We start from the raw sequence: 27,927 nt of genomic DNA on the forward strand, positions 1-27,927 counted from the left end.
AGGCAGTTTGCAATAAAAGCAAACTGGTTGTCCCAGAGAGCAAGCTGGGGTGAGGTGATCTCTGGACCCACATCAGAAACAGTGAGTATCGCTGGGAGGTGTGTGCCGGTTCTGCTGAGAAAACCGGGAGCATCCTGAAGAAGACCGCCCTGACTTCTGAGGCCTACGAGATACCCTAGAAGTACCCTGACCTGGTCGACTGCGAACACTCTGCTGCTGTCCTATCGCCTGTGTCTGTTGGATCTGCCCGGATGCCTGACCCATATGCTTCCTCTTCCTATCCGGAAATGCTCTCTGCTGAGCTAACTCTATCATCAAGGCTCGATCCAGCGCATCTGAGTACGATGCGATCCCTAAACCGGCAAGCCTTACTTGCAGATAACCATCCAGTCCCTGTATAAACTGCATCATGTGAGATCTGTCCTCCACAACTAACTCTGGACAAAACTTAGCCAACCGGTTGAATTCAGTATGATACTCTGTCACCGTGCGATTGTTTTGACGCAGATTCATGAAATCCTGCCAGCAAGCCATCTGATATGCTAGTGGAAAGAAACGGCTCTCAAAAGCCTCTCTAAACCTAGCCCAAGTAACGTTCCGCTCGCCGTTGATGGAACGCTGGGTAATCCACCAGGCGTTAGCCTCATCCCGTAAATGGAAAGCAGCCAGCTCTGCTTTCTCCCACTCGAAGCAAGCCATATAGAAGTAGGTCTGCTCCATAGTCTCTATCCATGATAGAGCCATACTCGGGTCAAGGTCTCCTCGGAAGAGTGTGAATCGAGTCTTCATCGACTCTGCTAATACTGGAATCCTAACTCGTGTTGTGACAATATCAGTGAGCTGTGTCGGGATGGCCGCAGGAACTGACGGAACTACTGGAGCTGGTGCTACAGGTAGTACCGCTGGATAGGCTGGGGGAGGTATCCCGGGTGTTGCTGCATAAACTAGGACAAATGCCGCTGGTGGCACTGTAGGATCAACATAAGTGGCTGCAGCTGAAGGTATGGTAGATGATGGTACCAGATGCAGAGCAATCGGCCTCACTGGTGCAGGCGCTGCTGGGTATACAGTAGGTACTGGGGGCACAGGTGCCGCTGGTGTCGGGTATATTGTAGGTACGGGTGGCGGTGGTGCCGAGTACGCCGTAGGCTGGGCTGAGCAGATGTCGGGTACGCCAATGGTACCCCTGATGGTACCGTAAATACGGTAGGAGTGGATACCGTCGGTGTGGCCGAAGTAGGTATCTCTATAGGAGCCATCGAGATTTGAGAGCCTGACGCTCTCGCCACATCCTGAGTCTGTCCCTGACTGACAGGCTCATCAACAGTAGGCATCTATGGCATATCCAGAGATCCCTAGGTCCTCATACGTGGTCGTCCAGCACCACGTCTCGTAGCAATACGTGTAGATTGCCTCATATCTGTTAAATTATATTACAAATATTACTACCAGTATACCAATCATAAAATAAACATCATACCTATTTGTTGTCTGGAGGTGTTCCGTCGCTGTCCAGTCCCCAACTTTTGACCTCAAAATTTCGAACGAGAAAATCACCGGAAACCCATATAAATCCGAACCGGAAGTCCAAAACATATACGGCGGAAAACCCGTGCAACCAAAATAGATATCCAAATATCCAGAACACCATAAGAAGGTATCATAACTCGCTCTGATACCAATAAATTGGTATCAGATAAATCTCGAAAATCAATAATACAAAAATCCAACAAGTATCGCCAAACTTGGCGCTCTGATACCACTAAATAAATTGGTATCAGGTTATCCCAAACATCTAAACTACGAAAACAAAGATCGTAAAACTTAAGCTCTGATACCAAATAAATTGTCACGCCCCGGAGGAGTCCCTGTCCGAAGAAATTTCGACAGCATCTCCCCTGTACGGCGGACAATCTGAAACTTTTCTACATTTCATATACCTCAGCCACATGCGGTTGGAATAATAACAGTAAATAAACAATCACACAAACACCCACGCAGTTTATATATAAGTAAACAAAACAGTAATACCACGACTCGAAACCAACCCTACTCCACTACACCCATAAAACACAAATCCGACAAACTCACCTCTTCTACCGTCCAGGCAGGCATATAGTAAAACATATCGAATAAAAAAATCCATCGACAAATACAATCCATACATTATCAAAGTATCAAAATAAACCAATTCTAAACATAGTAAAATAAGAAGAAAAACTAAAAGGTCAATAAGTCCTCGTGGTCTGTGTAGGATCGAAAAGAATTTAGATATCTCCATAATAGCATGATATTGTCTACTTTGGGCCTAGACCCTCATGGCTTTGCTCTTGGGCTCTCCCCAAAAGGCCTCATGCCAATGGAGATATCTTTTCTCTTATAAACCCATGATCTTTCCCATGTGTTTCCAATATGGGACTATGTTTGCAACCTTTCAACCCCAACAATCCCCCCTCAAACAAAGGACCATAGGTTTCCCACGTCTGATCCTCGACCCACCAGGTCTTCCTGCCCCTCGGTCCACCCGACCTATTAGGACTTCCTGCCCCTCGGTCCACCCGACCTACTAGGACTTCCTTGCCTAGCCGCAACTAGGACTTCCTGCCTGGTGTCTGGTCCTATTGATCCGAACATAGGAGCCCCCACTTTCTTTGTTTGAGGTCAATATTGTACCCACATGGCTCAATCAGACCATAGCTCTTGTGCACAGTCGGCGGTTAAACCTTCTGGCAGTCCGGGCTCTGATACCAATTGTAGGATCGAAAAGAATTTAGATATCTCTATAATAGCATGATATTGTCCACTTTGGGCCTAGACCCTCATGGCTTTGCTCTTGGGCTCTCCCTAAAAGGCCTCATGCCAATGGGGATATCTTTTCTCTTATAAACCCATGATCTTTCCCATGTGTTTCCAATATGGGACTATGTTTGCAACCTTTCAACCCCAACAGTCTGCAGGGGACCAGCAACTGGAACTCTCTCCTGACAGCATCAACCTGAAAATATCAACAATGGAGGCGGGATGAGTCCAACACTCAGCAGGTACAATTGATATACAAAGTAGGGAAATAACCTCTAGCACTAATCATGCGTACAGTCTCCTGATATAAGAAAGATAAAAATGCAACTGAAGTAAACAGGAGAGAAACTGTACTAACCAGGACCTGGGTATAAGGACAAATAGTCCGAGTGGTGTAGAAATCCTTTATGCATGTCAAACATAGGCATCCAAACAATATGCAGCATATAAATGCAGCAAACACAAACACAAGCAATAAATGCATCATGCATATGATGCCAATGATGCGTCCTGGTCACCCCTGACGCCAGTCGATCATCTCACACACAATAGTGAGGCCGAGTGGATAGGACTGTGACAACCGTGCACTCTGTCGTCACTACTCCTGATGAGTGACCGAGTGGATGGGATGCTGTCGGAGTACACCTATCCTCCTACCCCAAATCATAAATGGGGAAGCGCAATGCTCTCATCTCCCGGTACACGATGACGGGGAGGAATCCCTGCCGGCTACCACGCTGCATCACGCTACCCATGAGCGGACCAACGGAGCCAAACAAAGTCCCTGCTGCAACACACACTACCTGAATCGACCACTAACCCATGAGTGGTGGTGTGTGCAGATCCATGTAACTGGCGATGTGCTCAACAATAATGGAGCGGACTATCACACAACATGCAATCATGCAAATGGTGCATGACACTAACCACAAAATATCCTGAGCTAAACCATGTATATATAGAAAGTGCACCATAAGTCAATGAATCAAAACAACGGTACACAGATCAAATAAGGTATACAACCTAGGTCCTGAACATGGTGAAGCATGTTATATCACTACCTCTACAAGCATGTATAAACAGGTAAAGTATACCTGAGATGCAAACCAAGCAATCAATCAAGCATGTAACAAGTATTGGGTAGTGATTAACCGAAACAGAATGAGGAACATAATTAATGCAATTTGTTAAATTCACTACTATGTATATCAAACGAGATAAAGTCAGAAGTACCCGCCTCCGATAAAGTGGTCCAATCCGGTAATCAAGATACTCGTCGAGATACCGTCTCGAATCAGAGTCCTGCGTCAAATAGCATAAATATTTTATTTAGCTACATTCATAAAAAAAATAGCTAAATAAAATCCCTAAAACTAATTTAGGGTAAAACCCTAATCACATAATCTCAATTTACCTATTTAAATCGAATAGTTAATTAGGGTTAGTAACTTAATCCCCAATCAACACATTAGATTAAATCCAAACCTAATTCCCTTAACACAATTAGATTTAAAGTTAAACCTAAAACAAATTCTAGTAACAAATTCTTTCCTTTCTTCACAGTACACATACTTACCTTTGCTCTTGATCTAAAACCCCTGACGACGTTTGTTTGAGTGCTGCCGGCAAGAAACACCCCTAGAACCAAGATCACTTCCAACAAATCCTCACTGGATGGGATCAAAAGGAGAGATCAAGTAGTGACGATTACAAACCAAACATTAGCTAATCTCTACAAACCTATACAGAAAATGCAAACTACATTTCCTACCAAATCTGTTCTCAGCCGTAGCTTACCTCAACTCAGTGCCGACAGCTTCCTCTTTGCTGGAGAACCCACAGAACCTCTCTGATCGTGGCAGTTAGGGAACAAAGGGGTTGCGATCAGGTACCTAGGATGCTGGCGGTGGGTTTCAGGCTAGGGCACATAGGAGAGGAAGAAGGGAGGCGCATCGGTCGGCGCTAGGGCTCGGGTGCCGGTGCAGAGAATCGGCCGAGAGGAGTCAATGGCGTCGAGTGCGGCTCAGGAGGATGTGAGGAAGAAAAGGAGGATCGGGAGGCGGCTCGAGGCTTCCTTGGCCATGGCTTTTGTGCCGGAGGGAGAAATCGCCGGTCGGCCGGGGCTGGCTAGGGCACAGAGGAGAAGAGAAGAGATCGGCGCAGAGTGAGAGGAGAAGAAAAGAGGCTCAGGAGAGGAGGGAAAAGGAAACCGCCGCGGCCGGCGGTTAGGGCAAGGAGAGTCGGGCGCGCGGGGGAAGAAATCGGGCATGGGTTCGACGTCAAGGGAAACCGGAGGAAATGAAAAAGAAAAGGAAAAGGAAAAGGAAAAAAGAAATAAAACTTTTTCCTCATTAAAACAGGGTAGCCTAAACAGGCTTTTCCGGGCCATGTTTTTATCCCTGTTAACTCGTCCGTACGAGCTCCGAAAAATTCCCGAAAAATTTCCAAAAATTTCGAAAAATTCTCTTATCATTATTTCTCTATTTTCCGATATTTTACATATGGCGCAGGTTATGCCAGGCCCATGGCCAGCTCTATTTAAGGGGAGTTCTTCCCCTTTTCCAAGGGAGAAAGGTTCTTCCCTTTGAGTGATCCAACTTGGATGAGATCTTAACTTCTTTAGCACTTTCTTGGATGATCCGAAGTCAAATTTAGCGTCTCAATCACTCTGGAAGCTTGGATTAGATTTGAAGACCACTCTTCGTATAGGTTAAGCTTGCTTCCCTTCTCTTCTTGAGTTTTGGTGTTTTCACTTAGATCTTGATGTCTTGTGATTCAATCAGTCTAGTTATGGGGTAGATCTCTTGTCCTAGGATTAAGGGTGTAATTATGATGTGAATTGATATAAAACTCATAGATTTTCTAATTTTCTATCTATATGACATTGCTATGCCTTGTATCTATTTAATCTTATGTGTGTGTAGTGTATTTGAGTTTAATTTTCATGTTTGATTGAATGTTTGTATAGAATTGCTAATCCTATAGGGTGAATACCCTATATCATATGACCAAGGGGCCCTAGTGACAAGGGTATCCCATTTTCAGACATCTAGGGCATTATTTTGAAAGGAAAAGCAATTCTCCACAAGAAAGTAGAGATTTGATATAATTATTATTTCTATCTCTATGTTATTGAATGTTAGTGTATTTTTGTGATGTATGATCGAGGGACCCTAAGTGACAGGGGTATCTCGTTACCAGACTTCATAGGAATTACTTCGATTTAGTAGCATAGGATATGAATTAAGATAGCATTCTGGCTTGACCTCCGTAGGGAAGAGCCGGTAATGAATCTAACTTCCTACAAGTGCATAGAAATAGAGAATGAGTGATAGGTGATTCATGATACATTGATTAGCATCACAATGAAACCAAACCCCTAGAATATTTTCCCAAACTAAGTTCCTTAATACTCTTTCTCTTACTTCCCTTTGCATTTATGATTGTGATCTTCAACCTTTCAATAGTTTAGCTAGTTTGTTGTGCTTAAATTCTACTGCTTATATCTAATCCCTGTGGGATTGATATTTCTATTACTTGACGATACTGGTATACTTGCAGGCTCACATCAAGTTTTGGATGTCGTTACCGGGAACTATGCACATAACATTAGCTGATAAACACTTGAGTTAGTCTAAACTTATTTCTTTCACATTTTATAAATATTTCTGCAATTCTATTTTGTAGATATATCTTGCATTTACTTACTTTGATTTCTATAATTTCCTTCCTGCAATTTAAATTCTGCATTTGATTTCCTACACCTAGATTCTTGTTTCCATATTCGAGAACTCTTTTGAATTATGCTTTGGGAATTCTTGTTGTTGAGATCTGTATTCCTAGTCAGCAAATTAATTAATTAGATAAAGATGATCCAGAGACCTTTGAAAGACTATTCTGCTCCTAAACCAGCAAGGGATTTGAGTCTAATTGTGTTACTGGAAATATATGCTTCTAACTTTGCTATTGATCCAACCGTTATTTCTAAAGTTCAATAAAGTCATTTTAGAGGGTTAGACTTAGAAAGTTATTATGCACACTTGACAAAGTTCTACAGATTTGTGACGCATTGAAGTATGAAGGGATTTCTACTAATTGGATTATGTTAGTGGTTTTCCCTTTTAGCCTCAAGGACGCTACAAAAGTATGACTAAACACTTTGCAATATAAAATTATAAGAACTTGGGATGAACTCAAAACAAAGTTTTTAAACAAATATTTTCCCTATGGAAGACAACTCAACTCAGAAACCAAATCATAAATTTCACACGGGAAAAATGAGAAACATTATACCAAGCATGAGGTGAATTCTTAACTCTCTTATACCAATGTCCACATCATAGGATTGAGGATTGGCTAGTAATCTATATATTTTATATAGGGATATCTTTTCTAGAACAAAAATCTACTAGATTGGACATTCGGGGGGTTCTCTATTCAACAAAAGTTTAAATCAAACATGTGAAATCACTGACCGAGTAGCAACGAATCTTAATGAATGGTCGGGAGAAAATCATATGACTCTCTCATTGAGTAGTCTAGAGAGCATAGAAACCCAAAACCTTTCAGAGAAAGACATTCATCTCTATCATGAATACCTTATAGTGCTACTACCCTAGTGCAGTGGAACCCTGACACAAATGTTACGAAGTATGAATTCTCCAACTAAAACAAATACGGATTTGGATTGTGGAGATTCCTTAGATAGAAATGGGTATAGTGGTGATTGTTTGCTCCTTCCCACTTTAGAAGACCCCCTAGAGGAAAGTTTGAGATATGAAGAAATAGTGGGAGACGTGAACAGAATCCCTAGACCAATATAGGAGTATGAACAAGTAATGATAATTGAGCAGAACTCTACTGTACCCAAAATCTCACCATCTCAAGTGAAACTGAAGCCTTTACCATCCAATCTCATATATGAATTACTTGGGCCAAACTCCACATTTCCTATAATAATCAATACAAATCTGAGTGAATTGGAAACCAAGAAACTACTTAGAGAGTTGAGCTTTCATAGAAAGGTAATTGGGTATACTATTGATGATATAAAAGAAATCAGTCCTTCTTTATGCATGCACAGAATTTTGTTAGAAAAAGGCCACAGAAGCTAAATTGAATATCAAAGAAGACCCGACCCTAACATTAAAGAAGTGGTACGAAAGGAGGTACTAAAGCTACTAGATGTAGGAATTATATCTTCCATTTCTAATAGTGAATGGGTAAGCCCAGTACATGTAGTTCCAAAGAAAAGAGGAATGACAGTAATCAAGAATGATAATAATGAATTGATTCCAACAATAATAGTTACCAGATGACAGATGTATATTGATTATCAAAAATTGAATAAAGAAACGAGAAAGATCATTTTCCCCTTCCCTTCATTGATCAGATGCTTGAAAGGCTGGCAAAACATTTCTACTTCTGCTACTTGGATGGGCACTCTGGATTTTATCAGATTCTAATACATACCCATGATCAGGAAAAGACTACTTTTACATGCCCCTATGTAACTTTTGCTTATCAACATATGCCTTTTGGATTATGTAATGCTCCTACAACTTTTCATCTTTATATGATGGCCATTTTCATAGATTTGATAGAAGATATAATGGAAGTGTTTATGGATGACTTCTTAGTGTATGGGACTAATTTTGATTTATATTTATCTAATCTCTCTAGAGTCTTATAGAGGTGTGAAGAAGTAAATTTGGTCCTCAATTGGGAGAAGTGTCATTTAACGGTTAAAGAAGGAATAGTATTGGGACATAAAATCTCAAAATACGGAATAAAGGTAGATAAGCGAAGATAGAAGCTATTGAGAAACTTCCCCCACCAATTAATGTGAAGGGATTACGGAGTTTTTTTAGGCACGTAGGATTTTATCGAAGATTTATAAAGGATTTTTCTAAAATCTCTAAGCTATTGACTAATCTTTTGATTAAGGATGCGGAATTCTATTTTGATGAGAGTTGATTGGAGGCCTTCAAGAAAATCAAAAGCGCTTTTATCACTGCCCCGGTAATCCAAGCATCGGATTAGGAACTCCTATTTGAAATAATGTGCGATGCTAGTGATTTCGTAGTTGGAGCAGTGTTGGGTCAATAGAAGGATATGAAGCTACATGCCGTTCACTATACTAGCAAGACCCTAGACGAAGCCCAAATGAACTATGCTGCTATAGAAAAAGAATTATTTGTTGGATCGAGACAGCGCTAAAGGGGGGGGGGGGGGGGGGGGAATAGCGCTCGTGGCTTTCGCGCATTTCGTAATTGATAATTAAATGAGTAAAGCAGCGGAAATGAAATAAAGACAAGACACAAGCACAAGGGACACCAAGATTTACTTGGTTCGAAATCTTGGGCGACTCCTACTCCAAGGCCAGCAATCATTGATCGCTTTCTGTGGGCAACAACTATAATCTCAGAAATCTTTTACAAGCAAGTATAATTACAGTAGTAAAAGTATACCAACGACATGAAAAATGGAAGATTCTGAGCTCCGGGTCATCGGTGTCAAGTCGTAGCTTCATTGGAACTTCTCGTTAGCAGCTCGTTGCAGAAGATCACTTGTCAATTGATGTCTTTAGCTGCTGGTCGAAGAAGCCTTAAATAGGCTGTTGGAGGTGCCTCCAATGCCCCATGGAGGCATCTCAAACACAAAAGTCTATCCCTCTTTTTGTGCTTCGATAAGCCTTCGCTGCTTGCTACTTATCCAGCCTAGAGGCGCCTCAATCAACCATCTGAGGCGCCTCAAAGGTAGTGTCCAAGGCGCCTCAGACTCCCTTGAGGCGGCTCCAGCTCCACTTCGTAGCCTGCTTACCCCTTTGCACCCGAGGCGCCTCCAAGCTCTATGGAGGCGCCTCGGGTACTGTTCATCCAAGGGAAAACCTTGTTCTTTTGTACCTACAAGACATGTTAGCCCCAAAACACAAACATATCCTGCAAAACAAAGTTACCGCATATAAATTTATTAAATGAATCGTTCGACAGTCTCCAGACTGTTCGGTTCTGACTTCGAATTTCCAACCGGAAACCCTAGGTCGAACCGACGCCTACTGTTCCCTCTTCCGGGGAACGCGTCCTCACCTACTCCACTCAGGAGAGTTTACCTTTTGCCAGTTCGGTCCTCTAGACCGACTGGACTTTTGCTCAGCGCTCAAGTCTTCATGTTGGACGTCCGGTCTACGACCCATCCAGTATTCCACCCGGTTCGTGACACCAAGATTTCAACCTAGGGTTACCGTCCCCTAGGATTTTTACTCAAAGACCTTGACCCGCCAAGGCTTTCCGCATAGGGTTACCATCCCCTATGACCTAGGGTTACCGCCCCTTAGGGTTTTCTATTTGCCTAACCGCAGCTAGGACTTTTGCCTAAGTACACTTAGGACTTTTCCTGCAATGCTCATTCAACATATTAGTAAACAAAAAATCTTAACTTTGAACCCTTTGACATAATCAAAACATAGGTTCGATCGTCGAATGCTTCCTGCACCAACATTATTGGTAATGGTTTTCACATTTGACAACTTTAGATCATATTTGGTGGATTTAAAAGTTATAGTCTATACAAACCACATAATTATAGGATATCCACTCAGTAAAAAAGATGTCAAACCACGGATGATCAGATGGATACTACTTCTCTAAGAGTTTAACTTAGAAATCGAAGATAAGAAAGGAGCAGAGAATATGGTAGAGGATCATCTATCTAGGATATGGCAAGATGAACAAAGGAATCTTGAAAACGATTTGGCTATCAATGACTCTTTTTATGATGAACACCTTCCATCCATATCTAGTGTGAAGCCATGGTATGTAAACTTTACAAATTACCTTGCTAGCGAGGTCATCCCCTAAGCTTTTGACATCAATAAAAGAAAAAAAATTTCTCTGATATTAAATATTATGTATGGGATGAACCTTTCCTTTACAAGAAATGCAGCGATGCAATTCACCAAAGATGCTTTCCTGAAGAGGAAGTTAAAGAAATTCTATTTCGTTGTCATTTATCATCCTATAGTGGACATTTAGGGATTATCAAAATAGCTACAAAAATCTTACAAGCTGGATTTTTCTGGCCACTTTTATTCAAAGATATAAAGGAGTATGCTCAATCTTATGATCAGTGTCAAAAAACTGGAAGCATCACTAAGTGAAATGAAATGCCCTAAAATGGAATTCTTGAAGTTAAATTATTTGATGTTTAGGGAATAGATTTTATGGGTCCATTTCCTTCGTCATGTGGAAATAACTACATCCTTGTTGTTGTGGACTATGTGTCTAAGTGGGTGGAAGCTATCGCCTCCCCTACCTGCGATGCTAAAACAGTTATCAAATTATTTAGAAAGGTAATTTTTTTTTTCCTGATTTAGAGTCCTAAGAGCTATCATAAGTAATGGAGGATCCCATTTTATTGAGAAGCAATTTAAAAATGTACTCAAGAAATATGGAGTCATAAAATTGCAACACCTTACCATCCACAAACCAGTGGACAATTGAAATCTTCAATAGAGAAACCAATGCAATTTTGGAGAAAGTAGTATCTACATCACGAAAGGATTGATCTTTAAAATTAGATGATGCTTTATAGGCATACCAAACTGCTTACAAGATGCCAATCGGAATGACCCCATTTTGACTAGTGTATGGAAAGTCATATCATCTACTAGTAGAATTGGAGTATAAAGTATATTGGGTAATTCAATGCCTCAATTTTGACTTGAAAGTAGTTGGTGAAAAAGAAAACTCCAACTCAATGAACTCGATGAATTGCGGGTGAATGCATATGAACATGTAAGGTCTAATAAAGAGATAACAAGAAATGGCACGATCAACATATTTTACGACAAAAATTCAAAAGAAGGAGATTTGGTGCTATTGTTCAACTCTAGGTTAAAACTATTCCCCAAAAAACTAAAATCAAGGTGGACATGACGATTTAAAAGGTTTTATGTTGGAACCCCCAAGGTTGTTTTGGTGTGATCAACAAGTTAAGTTAGGTCCTGTGTATTTCTAACCGTGTGTCTAATTGTGCAGGAGCTTAGGAGCACAGGTAGTCGAGCGGAAGACGCATCTAGCGAGAAGGACGGCAGTCCGAGGGATGAGGTGCTGCTGAAGAGTACACCGGCGGACGAGAAGGAAGCGCACGGTGGTTGCGAGGGACGAAAGCCGAAGCGGAAGATTACTTGAGGAGCAAGAGACGCAGCTAGCAAGAAGGACGGCACGCGGTGCGTCCGAGGGACGAAGACTGCGGATGAGTACGCTGGCGGACGAGAAGGAAACACGCGGCGATTCCGAGAGACGAGAAGCCGGAGGGAAGCCCGCTCGAGAAGACTGGAACTTGGGTTTGGGTGAGCCCTATTCCGGATAGCAGAGATCACCCAATCAAGCAGATCCGGAGCAGAGGACCCGGGCGAAAGTCAACCAGAGTTGACTCAGCATCGGGGGCGCCCGGACTAGCCCAAGGCGCCCGAACCAGTCTGGGGTGCCCGGACAAGCTCGGGGCTCCCGGAACCCTTCCGGGCTCCTGGAAGTCAGTTTTTGACCAGATCGAGCTTTGACTCGATCTGAACATTAGGGGATAAAATTTATCTCCCCCAGGGCGCTCGGAACACTTCCAGGCGCCCCGACCAAGGCTATAAATATAGCCTTGGTCTAGAAGCTTGAAAAAAACTCAAAAATTTACATTCCAAACACTTGTGCACTTCTGTTCTAGTTTAGCTTCTGTCTTTTGTGCTTTCACTGCTGTAAGAGGCTTCTCCGCCTGAAGGAGATATTTTAGTGCACGTTCATTCCTTGGATTAACAACCTCCTTGGTTGTAACCAAGTCAGGTTGTGAGCCTCTTCTTTCTATTTTATTTACTGCTAATTTACCTTATGCAAGTGTTAGCTTAAGAGTTCGAGAAGGGTTGTTCGTTTTGATTTTACAGGCTATCCAACCCACCCTTCTAGCTGGCCGCAATGGTCCTACAAGTGGTATTAGAGCCGAGATGCTTCAGGAGGACTAACCGCCGAACGAAGCAACAAGATGGCCGGATCTAACATCCACCCGCCAAAATTCGAGGGGGACTTTGCAAGTTGGAAGAAACACATGGAGGCATTTTTCGGTACCGATTTCGATTTATTACTAACAATGGAACTCGGTTTTGAAGCTCCCGAGGGCAAAGCAAAAAATTCATGGACAAAGAAAGAGCAGGCCGAGTACGTGGCAAACAAGAAAGCAGAATTCCATCTGCTAAGCATACTTCTACCACAAGAAGTCAACCATGTCGGCACCTACAATTCGACAAAGGAGCTTTGGGAAAAGTTCCTTGAACTACACAAAGGAACATCCGAAGCCAAGCTTGCGAGACGGGACTAACTTCGCAACCAGCTGACCAACCTCCGTCTTGAAGAAGGTGAAACAATTGCACATCAACACTCGAGGATACAAGAGCTCATCACCAGACTCTCGAATCTCGGAGAAGAGGTAAGTAACCGAGATTCGCTCAGGTACGCTTTAAACTCCTTTCCTAGAAACTCAAAATGGGCATCACTAGTAGATGCCTTTTACATTTCGAAAGATCTAGAAAAAATTTTACTAGACGAATTCTTTTCAACATTTGAAGTGCATGAGTCAAGATGTACAGGAATAAAGGAGCCCAAGAACAACATCGCCCTCAAAGCATCGAGAGACGAACCTGAATCGGAATCTTCTCTCGACGACGAGGAAATGGTAATGATGGTAAGAAGATTCAAGAAACTTTGTAAATCTAGATTTACTAACCATCTGCAGGGGAAAAAGAAAAGGACAATCCGCTGCTACCACTGCGACGAAGAAGGCCATGTTAAGGACAACTGTCCCAAGCTGAAGAACAAAGAAAAGGATAAGGGTAAGAAGCCTATCCAAAAATGAAAGGCCCTGAAGGCGACGTGGGACGATATGTCGTCCGAATCGGAAGTCGAAGCATTCTCCAGACTCGCACTAATGGCGAGTCATCAAGATGATGACTGCGATTCAAGCCCTTCCGAAATGAGTATCGAGAGCATCGATGAAGGGGGAGACACGTCGGAAGAAAGTAGCAGCTCAGGGGGAGAAACGGACAACGAGATCGACAAGGTAAGTCAGGTACGATCTCTTCCTCCCGATAAACTTTTTAAGTTTGTTAAGTTATTAACTAAAGACTGCTGTAAATTAGAAAAAGAAATAAAAAATTTAAAAATAATTTTAGCTAAATCCTGCCCTTTAGAAGAATTAGATAAATCAAAATTGGAAAAAGAAAAATTACAATTAGAAAATCAAAATTTGAAAAATCAAATAGACAACTTGAAAAACTGTGTATGCTCATCTAATTTTAGAAGGTTTAAAATTTTAAATTGGTATTATAGATATCACCAGGGATAAATTAGGAATATCTCTAGAAAATATGTCCCTAAGAAATTTTTAATCAACCCAATAGGCTGGAACCTTTATTGGGTTCCCAAATCTTGCTTAATCTAAATAAAAGTTAACGCTTTCAGTGAGAAAATTAAACAATAAATTTCTTTATGAGGCTTTGTCTAAGGAAGTGGTTGTTGCTCCAATAACCAAGAAGGCCTAGTGCCTCGCCACGACCTGGAAGCCAAAATATTGAAATAAATGTTTAATTAACTTTCTGTCAAAGCATTAAAATTAGAATTAATTAATACTTTCAAAGTTTTTCAAACATTTTTTTCAAAATATTTTTTTACTTAGATTTTTTTTAAAAAATTTCTCTTTAACACTTAGAAAAATTCTCAGAAGATTTCTTTAGTTAAAGGTTGTAATGAAATTGAAAATTTCTGCTTAAAGTTTTTAGAAAATAATTTTTAAAAAATTATATATTTTTTTTGCATAAATGCCTAAGTTAGAATTTTTTCTTATAATTTCCCATAGAAAATCTTACTTGTTTTTTTCAAAAACTCTTTGTGTGAAAATTATTGCAAATTTTTAAAGATCTCAAAATTTTCTAAGTCTTTAACCCTTAGATTTTTTTTCTTGAAACCCCATTTTTTATGATCAAAGGGGGAGAAGGATTAGTATAAGTCTAGGGGGAGGTAAACCAAAATATTAACTTATTTTATTTTTGCACTTAAATTGCAAATTAAGTTAATTTACTTAATTTTATTTAATGTCTATTTTAACCCTAACTTAACTTGGGTTGATCACACCAAAAAGGGGGAGATTGTTGGAACCCCAAGGTTGTTTTGGTGTGATCAACAAGTTAAGTTAGGTCCTGTGTGCTTCTAACCTTGTGTCTAAGTGTGCAGGAGCTTAGGAGCACAGGTAGTTGAGCGGAAGACGCAGCTAGCGTGAAGGACGGTAGTCCGAGGGACGAGGTGCTGCGGAAGAATACACCGGCGGACGAGAAGGAAGCGCGCCGTGGTTTCGAGGGACGAAAGTCGAAGCGGAAGATTGCTCGGGGAGCAAGAGACGCAGCTAGTGAGAAGGATGGCACACGGTGCGTTCGAGGGACGAAGACTGCGGATGAGTACGCCGGCGGACGAGAAGGAAACACGCGGCGATTCCGAGGGACGAGAAGCCGGAGGGAAGACCGCTCGAGAAGACCGGAACTTGGGTTCGGGTGAGCCCTATTCCGGATAGCAGAGATCACCCAATCAAGCGGATCCGGAGCAGAGGACCCAGACGAAAGTCAACCAGAGTTGACTCAGCATCCAGGGCGCCTGGAACTGTCTGGGGTGCCCGGACCAGTTCGGGGCGCCCGGACAAGCCCGGGGCGCCCGGAACCCTTCCGAGCGCCCGAAAGTCAGTTTTTGTCCAGATCGAGCTTTGACTCAATCTGAACGTTGGGGGATAAAATTTATCCCCCCCAGGGCGCCTGGAACCCTTCCAGGCGCCCCGAGCAAGGCTATAAATATAGCCTTGGTCCAGAAGCTTGAAAAAAACTCAGAAATTTACATGCCAAACACTTGTGTGCTTCTGTTCTAGTTTAGCTTCTGTCTTTTGTTCTTTCACTACTGTAAGAGGCTTCTCCGCCTGAAGGAGATATTTTATTGCACGTTCATTCCTTGGATTAACAACCTCCTTGGTTGTAACCAAGTCAAGTTGTGAGCCTCTTCTTTCTGTTTTATTTACTGCTAATTTACCTTATGCAAGTGTTAGCTTAAGAGTTCGAGAAGGGTTGTTCGTTTTGATTTTACAGGCTATCCAACCCACCCTTCTAGCTGGCCGCAACGGTCCTACAGACATGACGATTTAAAATTGGCTCAGCTGGAGGAGCCCCAATCGATTGGAAGCCCTAGAAGCGCATTTATAAAGGCGATGAAGAGTTCAAACATTGCAACCCTTTCTTCTCCAGCTCACACGATCCTTCACTGCTATTGTTCGTCGAACTTCAAGTGTGGAAGACAAGTGTTGTTGCACTTTCCAGCTAGTCCAGAGGCATCTACATCAACAAGGTCAAGCAAGAAGAAGGTTTTCCATTTCCATTCTTGTATTTTCTTCTTTCGTGTATTGTATCTTATTGCATGAGTGTTGTATGAGGTTTCTCCACCTCCGGTAGTTACTAAGAAGGAGTATTTTTCTTAGTGGAGAGTGTCGTGTGTGTGGATCCTTGGATTAGTCATCTCATCTTGAGGTGGATACCAAGTAAATCCTAGTGTTAGTGGTTGTGAGTGTGCTTTGTGTGTATTTCTGCTGCATATCATCATCATGAAGCAAGCAACTGGAGCGCGATGAGCTGTTCACTCTCCTCTAGCTACAAATTGACCCTAATAAGTGGTATCACAGTGAGGTCGCTCTTCATCGGAATCATCGCCGGAAGGGGCAACAAGATAGAGGGAGAAGAAGTTGAAGCAAATTCAAAAGTTAAAGACTTCATAAAAAGGCTCAACTTCAAATGGAATTCTAAGATGGACTTGGATTTGACACAAGGGTGCCTCCATCATTCATATCAATGATCTTTGATTCTTGGAAATCAAGGATCAAAAATGTCCTCATGATGGAGATAGAGCAATGGTTTGCTCTAATGGAAGGCTTCGAAGCTCCAAAGAATTCAAAAGGCAAGATCCTCAAGAAGAGCAAATGGAGTCAAGAGCAAATTCAAAGGTGCGAGACGAATGACAAGATAACTAAATTATTAGTTAGTTTATTGCCAAGCACAATTCTATGCAAAATAGGAGAATTTGAAGATGCCAAGGAGCTATAGAGAAAATTATCTAAAATCCATGAAGAACCCTCCACTGCACTAATACAAGAGAAATCCAAAGAGGGTGATTCATTGGAAAAATAGGAAGAAGAAGAGGACTCGGAAGTTGAGAGATGCTCAACATCCAAAGAAAAAGTTCAAAAAGCTTCATCTTCAAGGGAGTGTAATGAAAAAGACAAAGAGGGAGCATACTCTTTATTCCATGTACAAGATGAAGAAGAAGAAGTCTCCACCTCTAGGATTGAGGGGGAGTGACATTCGGTGATTCCGGACCAAGAAGAAGGAGAAGTTTCTACTTCCAGGTCAAGCAAAGAAGAAGAAAATGGGGCATCCTCCAAAAATCAAGAGATTGATCAAATGGAGGATCAAGTGTCATCCCTACATGTGAAGGTATAAGTGTTTCAATTAAAAATAAAAATCATATTATATATTTTGAGTGTAGGGTACATGGGCACTATAAGAGTAAGTGCGCTAAATTGGCCAAGAAGAAGGGTCAAGTGGCACCTAAGGGCAAGGAGAAGCTAAAGGAGACCGCCCCCACAAGTAAGAAGAGCAAGGAGCACATTGTGTGTTTCCTTTGCAATCAAAAAGGACATTACTGGAGTCAATGCCCTAAGGGGAAGAAATTGGTCAAATCCAAAGGAGGAAGCTCAAGTCAAGGGGGAGCTTGTAAGAGCAAACCCAAGGTATCATTTATTGAGTCTATCCCTTTGAATCATGGTAAAAAAGCATGCTAGTTCTAATTTATATCATTTTAATACTATTTACCATAAAAATAGGAGGCATGATAGAATTAATAAAAATCATGTGGCTCTTTATGCCAAGACTACCTCACCTAGGGTTAGAAAGATAGACAATAATTTGGGCAAGAATTCTAAGAATTTTAGATATAAGCCCAAACATAAAAATGCTCATGTGAATAATGAAAAATCCAAAACTAAGGATTTAAGGATGGAAAACCAAGCCTTGAGGTCAAGGCTTGATAAATTAGAAAAGGCCCTAAAAAGGATGGAAAATATTCTAAAAGGGCAAATGAGCATAACCTAGGTTTAGGACATCGAGAGTCATCAAATGGCCATAGAGGTTTGAGATACAAAACCAAGGCCAAGAAGGATGTTCCTTCTTATCATAGGGTTCCATGTAGCTATGGAACCAACCCTAGGTCTAGTGGTCGAGTCAAAAACACAAGGAAAGTTATCCCTAAAAGTATTTTAGCAAAGACAACTGCGACTAAGACTTCTAAGAAGTCTAAGAAAGTCACTAAGGAGGTCACAAGGGAAGTCATCCCTAGAGTTAACCTAGAGGAAGTGACCAAGGCTTCCAAGAAGCCTAAAAAGGTCATTAGGAAGGTATCTAGGGAGGTTATCCCTAATGAATACCTAGAACACTCAAGGAGCACCAATAGGTTTTAGGTTCCTAGGAGTATATTCTCTACACCCTAAATGGGTTAGAGAGTGTCAACTCTAATTGGAAGGGTAGTTAACCCAACCTTGATGAAGTTGACACTTAAAGGCATTTTCAAGATTTTTGTTGACCTTTAAAAATGAAATGGATTAAATGTTTACTCTTTGGAAGAGTAAAATGTGCTAAAATTTGAGGAATTGGACTTAATTTAATTGGCACAAATTGGAAAAGGATAAGAAATTCCAAGTTGGGATTTTGGTATTTTCTTAGGGAGATAAGGGCAATTTAGGCCTTAATTTAAAATGATTACTCTTTGAAAGAATAAAGTGTGTCAAACCTTGAGGAATTATGCTTAATTTAAATAGGCACAAATTAATAAAAGCAAAAGAAATGTCAAATTGGGAGTTTGATATTTTTTTGGGGGGGAAAAGTGGGCAATCTAGGATTTAATTTTAAGTTAGCTAAGGTTTAAGGATACTTAGATAGATAATCTAGGTATTTTACTTATGCTAAATTATCATGCTTTGTTTGCCCATCATATGCCATCACATCATGTGTGTATTTATTTTCATTATAAAAAATACAAAAATACCATGGCATGTCATACATACATCATATAGCTATAGTATATTTTCTTTTGAAAATTATTTCTATGTTGATGTATGCCATAAATCATCATGCATTACTTTTTAATTTCTTGCAATTAAGGAAATGTCATTTACTAACAAGTGACATCCGAGGTGGATGTTCAAAATTCTTAAAATTCCTACATAGATATGCATGATCCCTAGTTTAGGGCAAAATCAAAATCTACATCTCACAAATACCATAAGGTGACTTGTATGTATTTTAGTGCACATTAGATACAAGTGAGATGTTAGGATGATGAACAAAACTCAAGATATTGATTTAGTGCATCTATTTAAGTTTTGATTCCATCAAAGCACATATTTATGTGTACTCCAATCATTGGGAAAACTAATGTACAAATCATGTGCATTGAGCCCAAAGAATATGGTTGGAATTGGTTTTGAAAAATATTTTAAATATACTTTATAAAATCTTGGTGAAGGCTATCTTTTGATAGTAAACATCATTGAAAAGTTAAACATAAACTTGGGAGAAACATTGAAATTTTTACAAGTTTCCAATTTTGTGTCAATATTTGAAAATAAGGTGTATTTTCTTAGAAAACTATTTTTTCATGATAGTATATAACCTAAATAATGTCTACAATAATTTTCATAATTTTTATAATTTTGTAGAATTTTTAGAAAATTTCTGAATTTCGCTGAAATTGAATTTCATGAAATCAGAGCCCCAATCGATCAACCGATCGATTAGAGGGCCCCAATCGATCAGCTGATCGATTGGGATGTGTTTCCTATGAGCAGTAGCTCAGGGAATTGATCAGTCGATTGATCCATTTACGCTTGGATCGATCGAGCAATCGATTCAGAGGCAGTTTCTATGAACAGAACCTCTCTGAATCGATCAGTAGATCGATTGAGCAAGTGTCAATCGATTGAGTCCCAACCCAATCAATTGAAAAGGTTGATTTTGGTTGGGAAAGTCTGATTTCAGCACTTTGAGCCATATTTAGCCTCTTTAACCACTCCTAAACCCATGGAATACATTTATATACATTTAGGGGTAGTTTTCATGATGAAAATAAGGAGAAATGGTTAAGGAACACTAGGTTGAAGTTTAGGATGAGGTTAGTTTCAACATGAGCAACTCTTCAGGGGAAGAGTTTTTGATGTGTGCCAATAAGGGAAGAATATAGGGTTTAAGTTAGGCCTTCATTTCCCCTCTAGGAAAGTTTGGGGGAGAATGCTCTCTAGGAAAGGGAGAGAATGAAGAAAACTCTCATTCATGCATTGGCATGAAAAAAAAGTTAAGGCTATGGGATTAGCCTAACTTAAAGGTATTGTCAAACATCAAAAAGGGGAGATTATTGGTGCAATATCCCCTGAGTCAGGTTGACCAGGTTGATTAAGCTTGACTTGGCTCAAGCTTGAGTCTTGATATTTGGGTTTCGATGTTTGACAATACATGGAGATTGCAGATGTAATCGTCTGATTGGGGAGATTGTTGATACAATTCTCCTCTGATTAAAAGGTTGACCAGGTACTTGACTAGGAAAGTCCTAACTGGAGGTTAGACAGGTGAAAGTCCTGGTGAGTGAAGCCAGGTGAAAGACCTAGTGAGTGAAGCTAGGCAGTTGGAAAATCCTGGTGAGTGAAGCCAAGTGAAGGACCAAGTGAGTGAAGCTAGGCAGGTGAAGTCCCGGTGAGTGAAGTCGGGCAGTGGAAAAATCCTAGTGAGTGAAGCTAGGTGAAAGTCCTAGTGAGTGAAGCCAGGAAGATGAAAGTTCTGGTGAGTGAAGCCAGGTAGATGGAAAGCTCTGGTGAGTGAAGCCAGACAGATGGAAAGCCCTAGTGAGTAAAGTTAGGCAGAAATACCTGGTGAGTGAAGTAAGGCAGATGGAAAGCCCAAGTGAGTGAAGTTAGGCAGAAGGAAAGTCCTGGTGAGTGAAGGCAGGCAGATGGGAAACCCTAGTGAGTGAAGCTAGGCGGAAGGAAAGTCCTAGTGAGTGAAGCTAGGCAGATGAAAAGACTTAGTAGTGAAGTCAGACACGTGGGAATCTAGGTGGATCAAGGTTGACCAGACACTTGGTGTTGGGAAGCCCAAGTAGGTCAAAGGATTGACCATATACTTGGCACAAAGAAATCCAGATGGGTCAAGGGTGACCGGACATCTGGTGGAAGTCCAAGTGGGTTATGGAGGACCGGACACTTGGCACAAGACGATAAGTCTAAGTGGGCCAAGGTTGAACGGACACTTGGTACAAGGAGAAAAGTCTAAGTGGGTCAAAGGGTTGACCAGACACTTGGTGAAGAAGTCCCAGCAGGTCAAGGTTGACAAGATGCTAGGCAGAAAGAATCCCAACAGGTCACGGTTGATTGGATATTGGGTTTGGGAACCTTGGACTTGAGTTTAGGCAAGTCAAGGTTAGGGCAATTGATCGACTTATCGATTAACCCAAGCCCAATCGATTAGCCGATCGATTGGGAGAGTGCTACAACAAGCAGTGGCCCAATCGATCGGCCGATCGATTGGGAGCAATTGTCGTGAGCATAGAGAGCTGTCCAATTGATCAGCTGATCGATTGGACAGCTGGAAATCATACGAGTCACGATAAAGGCTGAATTGATCGGGTGATCGATTCGGGACTTCTCCAGCTGAGTATAGAGGTGCTCTGAATCGATCGACCGATCGATTCAAGCCTCCCCAATCAATTGGCCAATCGATTGGAATACGACCGTTGCACAGGATGCAAGTTTTAGACAGTTGAGATCGCTGGGATATGATGTGGTAATCGATTGGGAGGAGCCCCAATCAATTGGAAGCCCTAGAAGCGCATATATAAAGGTGATGAAGAATTCAAACGTTGCAACCCTTTCTTCTCCATCTCACATGATCCTTCACTACTACTGTTCATCGAACTTCGAGTGTGGAAGACAAGTGTTGTTGCACTTTCTAGCTAGTCCAGAGGCATCTTCATCAACAAGGTCAAGCAAGAAGAAGGTTTTCTATTTCCATTCTTGTATTTTCTTATTGCGTGTGTTGTATCTTGTTGTGTGAGTGTTGTACGAGGTTTCTCTACCTCCAGTAGTTACTGAGAAGGAGTATTTTTCTTAGTGGAGAGTGTCGTGTGTGTGGATCCTTGGATTAGTCATCTCATCTTGAGGTGGATACCAAGTAAATCCTAGTGTTATCGGTTGTGAGTGTACTTTGTGTGTATTTTCGCTCATCATCATGAAGCAAGCAACTGGAGCACGACGAGCTATTCATCCCCCCCCCCCCTCTCTAGCTACAAATCGACCCTAATAGTGGGAAGATTAAATTTTGTTTGCTTAATGATGATTATGAGTGGACACTTGATGATTTTAATGCATGCTTTGATTTGCCTAAGGACGGAACACATATAATACTCCCTGAATTCGAAAATTCAAATATATGACAATCGATCACTGAGCAATTTCATTATAACCCACACTCATCTAAGGCTACTAGTATCATTAACCCCATCTTTCAATATCTTCAATTAGTTATGAGGAATACTATATTTGGACATGGAGATAATGAAGGAATAATGAGACTCTCTGATTTATATTGTTTATAGGCAATGGTGGAAAATGTTTCAATCAATTCCAGATATCACTTTCTAAAACATTTAGTGAAATTAGGGAAGGTGTGTCATCTACTAGCCCCATTATTCTTTGGGGGATGCTTACTCTCATGACATTAGTGTTAGGATATTATCTCGATGATTTAGAGATGGTCGAAAATGCCCCAGGAATAAATTTAAAGTCATGTTTGGCGATCTTGATACGATGTGATATACATGATTATAATCTTTTACTTAAAAATAACTTTTCTTTATGATTGCCTAATCCAAGATTGACCACAATTCAAATTAAAGATAATTGGCACTTGTCTTTGGCCAATCAACACTCTAGTCTCCCCCTCACTTTAGCCCTCATGGGCATCCCTTCAGTCAATTGAGACCTTGTTGTTATTGAGGCAGTGCTAGTATATTTAGTGAACCCCTTTTCTCTATCTTTAGTTGCATGAAGTGAGCTAAGTATTGTAAGGAGATAAATTTGAATTTTGGCCTAATCTTAAGGATCTTACCTTCACTTCACTTAAAGTTGAATAGTAGATAACTATGGAATAGTCATGATGTAAGGATCTTGAGCGCAAAACAATACAAGTGCAATGGAATAGTATCAAGATCCTTTTCAGGAGATCCATGGGAAGGAAACTGTATACTAGTTGAATTAAGTAATTTTGGTTTGGGAATCCTAAAATCCAAGCATGTAAATCAAAAAGCATAAAGATTATTATTTATTTTCCTGATTTTCCATCTCACTCATTCTATGTTATCAAGTATGTTCAACTTATGAGTTTGTGTGAGACGGAGTTAAGTTTATTTTAATTTTATCAATATTTAAAAATATTAAAATTGAGATTTAAAATATAAGATTGAATTTATTTTCAATGAGTTTGAATTTCAAATTTTAAAATATAAGTTTAATTAGATTTAAACATTTGACAATAACTAAAATTTTGAAGATTTTGAAAATACATTGAAAATTAATTAAGTTTGAAATTATAAACTTAATTATAATTTGAACGTTAATTATCATTTAAAAATAATTAAAATTTTAAAAATCTAAGAATTAATAATTTAAAATTATGATTAATAATCAAATAATTAAGTTTTTTGAATTTCATTATTATTTATTTTGAGATTAATTATGATTTCCAAATTAATTAGATTTTATAAATAATATTTTGAAATTAATTAGAATTTGAAATTAAGATTTCAAAATTAATTATGTTAACTTAATTGAAATAATTTTAATTAATTTGGGTTTGGTTAACTACTTTATATTTTAAACCTAAATTCATCTCACCCTTTTTCTAAATTATCAACTAGGGAACCTTATAAGATTTTGTGAGACGGTTAATTTCATCTTCAATTTAGATTATCATCTAAGGATTGATTTACATTTGAGTAAGACTCAGGTTTTTCAATTAGTTAATTAAATATTCATTTCAAAGATTGGCTTCCAGGCTGTGACGAGGTACTAGGCCTTCTTGGGTATGAGATCATCCACCACTTCTAGACAAAGCTTTTCAAAGAAATTAGATATTTAATTTTTCTTTTGAAAACCCTAGGTCTAACTGGTCAAGTGTAAATCACACCTAGGTCCTTATCTAGCCTAATCTAAGCATGTATAATAAAAGCAGTAAGACAAGCATCAAACAATTCTATTTATAAATAAAGATGGTTTTTCTATTGGCTCCCCCTGGATCATAGCCTCTATAAGGTCTATCAAGGTAATGGATTTAATCCTTGGGGACCCAATATTGACCAAGTCCAACTTGATTAACCAAGTTCAACTTGGGTACCCATGCTTGGACTATGCTTCTATTTGATCGATTTACAAGTGACAAATACGATTTGAATTTATGTTTATGCTTAAATCCAAGTCAGGATCTATTGTAAACAACTCTTTGTTTTCTAAGAATCAGACCAAGATTCTTGGAACCCAAGGTGAACCGTTCGAATGTGTCCTTAAGTTCTTTAACTTGCGTTTTCAAATTCGAATTTTCTTTCTCTAGTTGTTGGACTTGAGTTGAACTTCCATTTTGAACTGGCTCAGTTAAAGAACCCAAGTTAGTCGCTTCCTTAAGGGTTGTTACCTCCTTTTGGAGTGACTTGACCTGAGCATTGGATTTAGCCAATTTCTTTAATAAATATGAAACTAATTTTTCTAAATCATCTACATTAGTACCAGAAATTAGAGAGCTTACAGTGGGGTTAGGCCCTTTGGAAATAGATACGGATCCGTGACTTCGTTCAGACTCGATTTTTTATTCGCTCTAGGTATCGAACTCGAACTCGGTTTCGGCAATGTATGCTTGTACTGGTAGAGCGAGGAAGCTTCCTTGCTTGTCTCCTTCTTTGTCCGACTCGTCTGATGACTCAGACCATGTTGCCTTCAAGACCTTCCTTCTCCGTTGCTTCTGGTTCGGACACTCCGGCTTATAGTGTCCCTTCTGGTTGCAACCATAACATGTAACTTCAGTCTTGACCTTCATATTCGATTGAATCACCTTCTTCTTTTTGCACATTTTTTGAACTAGTTTTACGATCTCGGTGATAATTTTGTCGTCTTCTGAGTCTGATTCTTCTTCGGACTCGGGTTCGGTTCTGCGCTTTGCCTTTGGTTCCCATGTTCTGCTTGTACCTACAACCAATGCAATACCTTTCTCGGCCGAGCGTGTATTAATCTGTTTGTGCAATTCAAATTTGGAAAAAAGTTCATCTAATTTAATTAATGAAAGATCCTTGGGTACCTTGTAAGCATCTACCATGGATGCCCACAAAGTATTCCTCGGAAAAGTGTTTAGTGCGTACCTTATCACATCTCGATTCTCCACCTTTTGTTCGATTGAGTGGAGGTCGTTGAGGAGGTCTTGAATCCACACGTGAAGTTGACTAGCCGTCTCGCTTTCCTACATTTTTATGTTATATAACCTATTCAAAATTAGATCTCTTTTACTTACTTTAGTATCGGAAGTCCCTTCATACAGCTCTATCAATTTTTCCCACAAGTCTTTTGCGCTTAAGAAAGGACCAACTCGGTTTAACTCCTCCTTTGTTAAATTACATTGAAGAGTACACGTTGCTTTGGCGTTGACCTCGGCCTTCTTTATCAGACTTGCATTCCAGTTCTCACATGATATTGGTTTTCCCGTGCCGTCGAGTGGGAGTGAGATGCCGATTTTGATGATCATCCACATCTCGAGTTAAGTTTAGAGGTAGTACTCCATTCTACCCTTTCAGTAGCAAAAATCCTCACCAGAGAAGAGAGGTGGGCAAGCTGTGTTGTAGCCTTCTTGGTGGGCTATTGTAGAGGAAACTCTCGCACACAAAAAGAAAAAAAACCAAATATCCCAAGACTTGGTTTTGGATTAGTAGTGCGGGAGGAAAATAGTAATAACAATTAATTTTTTTAAAAAACAATAATAAAATATTAAAAAAATATTATCATAAATTTTTGAAAATGCGATATTTCGCTAATACCGATCAATAGTGAAAAGATGAAAATGAATTTTCAAAAACAATTTTAGAGGAATAGAGGGGGGTGATACCGACCAACAGCTCTGATACCAATTGTTGGATTAAAAGCATTAGAGGGAGAGTGAATAGCGCTCGTGGCTATTTCATTCGTTTCGAAACGCTCAAAGTAAAACATGCAACGAAAAATAAAACACAACGCAAACACCAAGTTTTTTACTTGGTTCGGAGCCTGTTGCGACTCCTACTCCAAGGTCCACACGTAAGAGTGCTTTTGATGGGTAATCACTAATCAATCCGGAATAAGTACAAGTACAATGATTGATTACAAATAATAAGAGAACTTTTAAAGAATACCAACAACTCGGAAATATGAATCTTCAGCGCGATGATTGTCGGAGCATCTTTTGAGTGTCGAGGAGGCATTTTCTGAGCAGCTCAAAGAAGTGAAAGTCATTCGTTGTGTTATGATGAGGATTCTAGTTGAGGCTCCTTATATAGGCTGTTCCGGGCGCCCGGAATCCCTCCAGGTGCCTGGACCACGTGGCTCGGCCACTCCACGCGCGCCATGTCAACTTCCCGATAACTTTTGGGTTCCGGGTGCCTAGATCGACTCCGGGCGCCCGGACCATCTTGGGGCACCCGAACCAGTTCCAGGCGGCGAAACCAGCTCGGGGCGCCCGGACCAGTTCCGGGCGCCCGGACCAATCTCCAGCTCCTTGTTTTCTGTAAAACAAAGTTAGTCTAGGCAAAAATAATATAATATGAAATTATGACAACCTCTGACTCTCCGGTTCCAACTTCGGATTTCCATCCGAAAATCCTAAGTCAAATCGACACCTATTGTTCCCTCACCGGGGAATGCGTCCTCACCTATTCCACTCAGGAGAGTTTACATGTTGCCAGTTGATCCTGTTAGCTAGAGTCCTAGAGCCAATCATTTGATGATTATATTTTGGACTTGTTGTATCATATTCTATATAAATAAAGGCATTTGGTTTTTGGTTATTATACTTACTTGTATTAGTGCCAAATAAACTAAGTATAATAACATCGTTGAGTAGAAGGTTCTAACCTATATCAATCGGTTAGTTGAACCGATAGTGAGATAATATAGGGAACACTACTCTTAATCATTCCTAGTCGAGTATTAACATTCAGGGACAATGTGAATGCAATAAGACTAGCATGTAGGTCAACTCGATGACTTGATCTCACAAGTCATGGATATAGAGATATCAAGTTGACACATGGGTATGCATTGGAGAATGTATACTGAATGATCCGTCATGAGAAAGTATCATGGATCGTTATATGAGTGTCATATACTTTCTCATGTGGCTATTAGTATGACTACTAGTCCTTAGACCTGAAGTCACCATGGTTCCCTACATAAGGAGTTATGTACTTTGATTTCGTCAAACGTCACCCGTAATTGGGTGGACTATAAAGGCGATTACTGGGTATGTAACAAATTATGCAGAGGGATGTGAGTGATGTAGATGGGATCTATCCCTCCTATATGACGGGAGAGACATCGGTATTCTTGATAGAGTGAGACCACGGAGTGCATGGCCATGCCCAAATGAGTCAATATAAGATATTGAACTCATTTGATTTAGTGAGTTTACTTGGAGTTCAAGATTTAGATTGATCAGAGGATGACACGGTCTATGCCTCACATTGATCAATCTAGATGTCTAGGATAGAAGGACACTTGTCATATTTTGTGAGGAGTCACAATTAGTAGTCACAAGGTGATGTTGGATCTCAACATTCTTGTAACATTGGGTAGTAATGATGTGTTGCTAGATACCGCTCATTACTTATGTTCCTAAATGGGTTTAGGGGCATTGCCAACGTTACAAGAACCTATAGGGTCACACACTAAGGACAA

The 27,927-nt window shown here is 40.3% G+C and overlaps 1 pseudogene; it reads left to right on the forward strand.

Annotated features, from left to right (window-relative positions):
- Positions 1-850: 850 nt before the first annotated feature.
- LOC122031301 overlaps positions 851-27,927 on the forward strand; it is a 67,359-nt pseudogene continuing 40,282 nt past the window's right edge.

The sequence above is a fragment of the Zingiber officinale genome, chromosome 11A, assembly GCF_018446385.1.
Source record: "Zingiber officinale cultivar Zhangliang chromosome 11A, Zo_v1.1, whole genome shotgun sequence".
Lineage (NCBI taxonomy): Eukaryota > Viridiplantae > Streptophyta > Magnoliopsida > Zingiberales > Zingiberaceae > Zingiber > Zingiber officinale.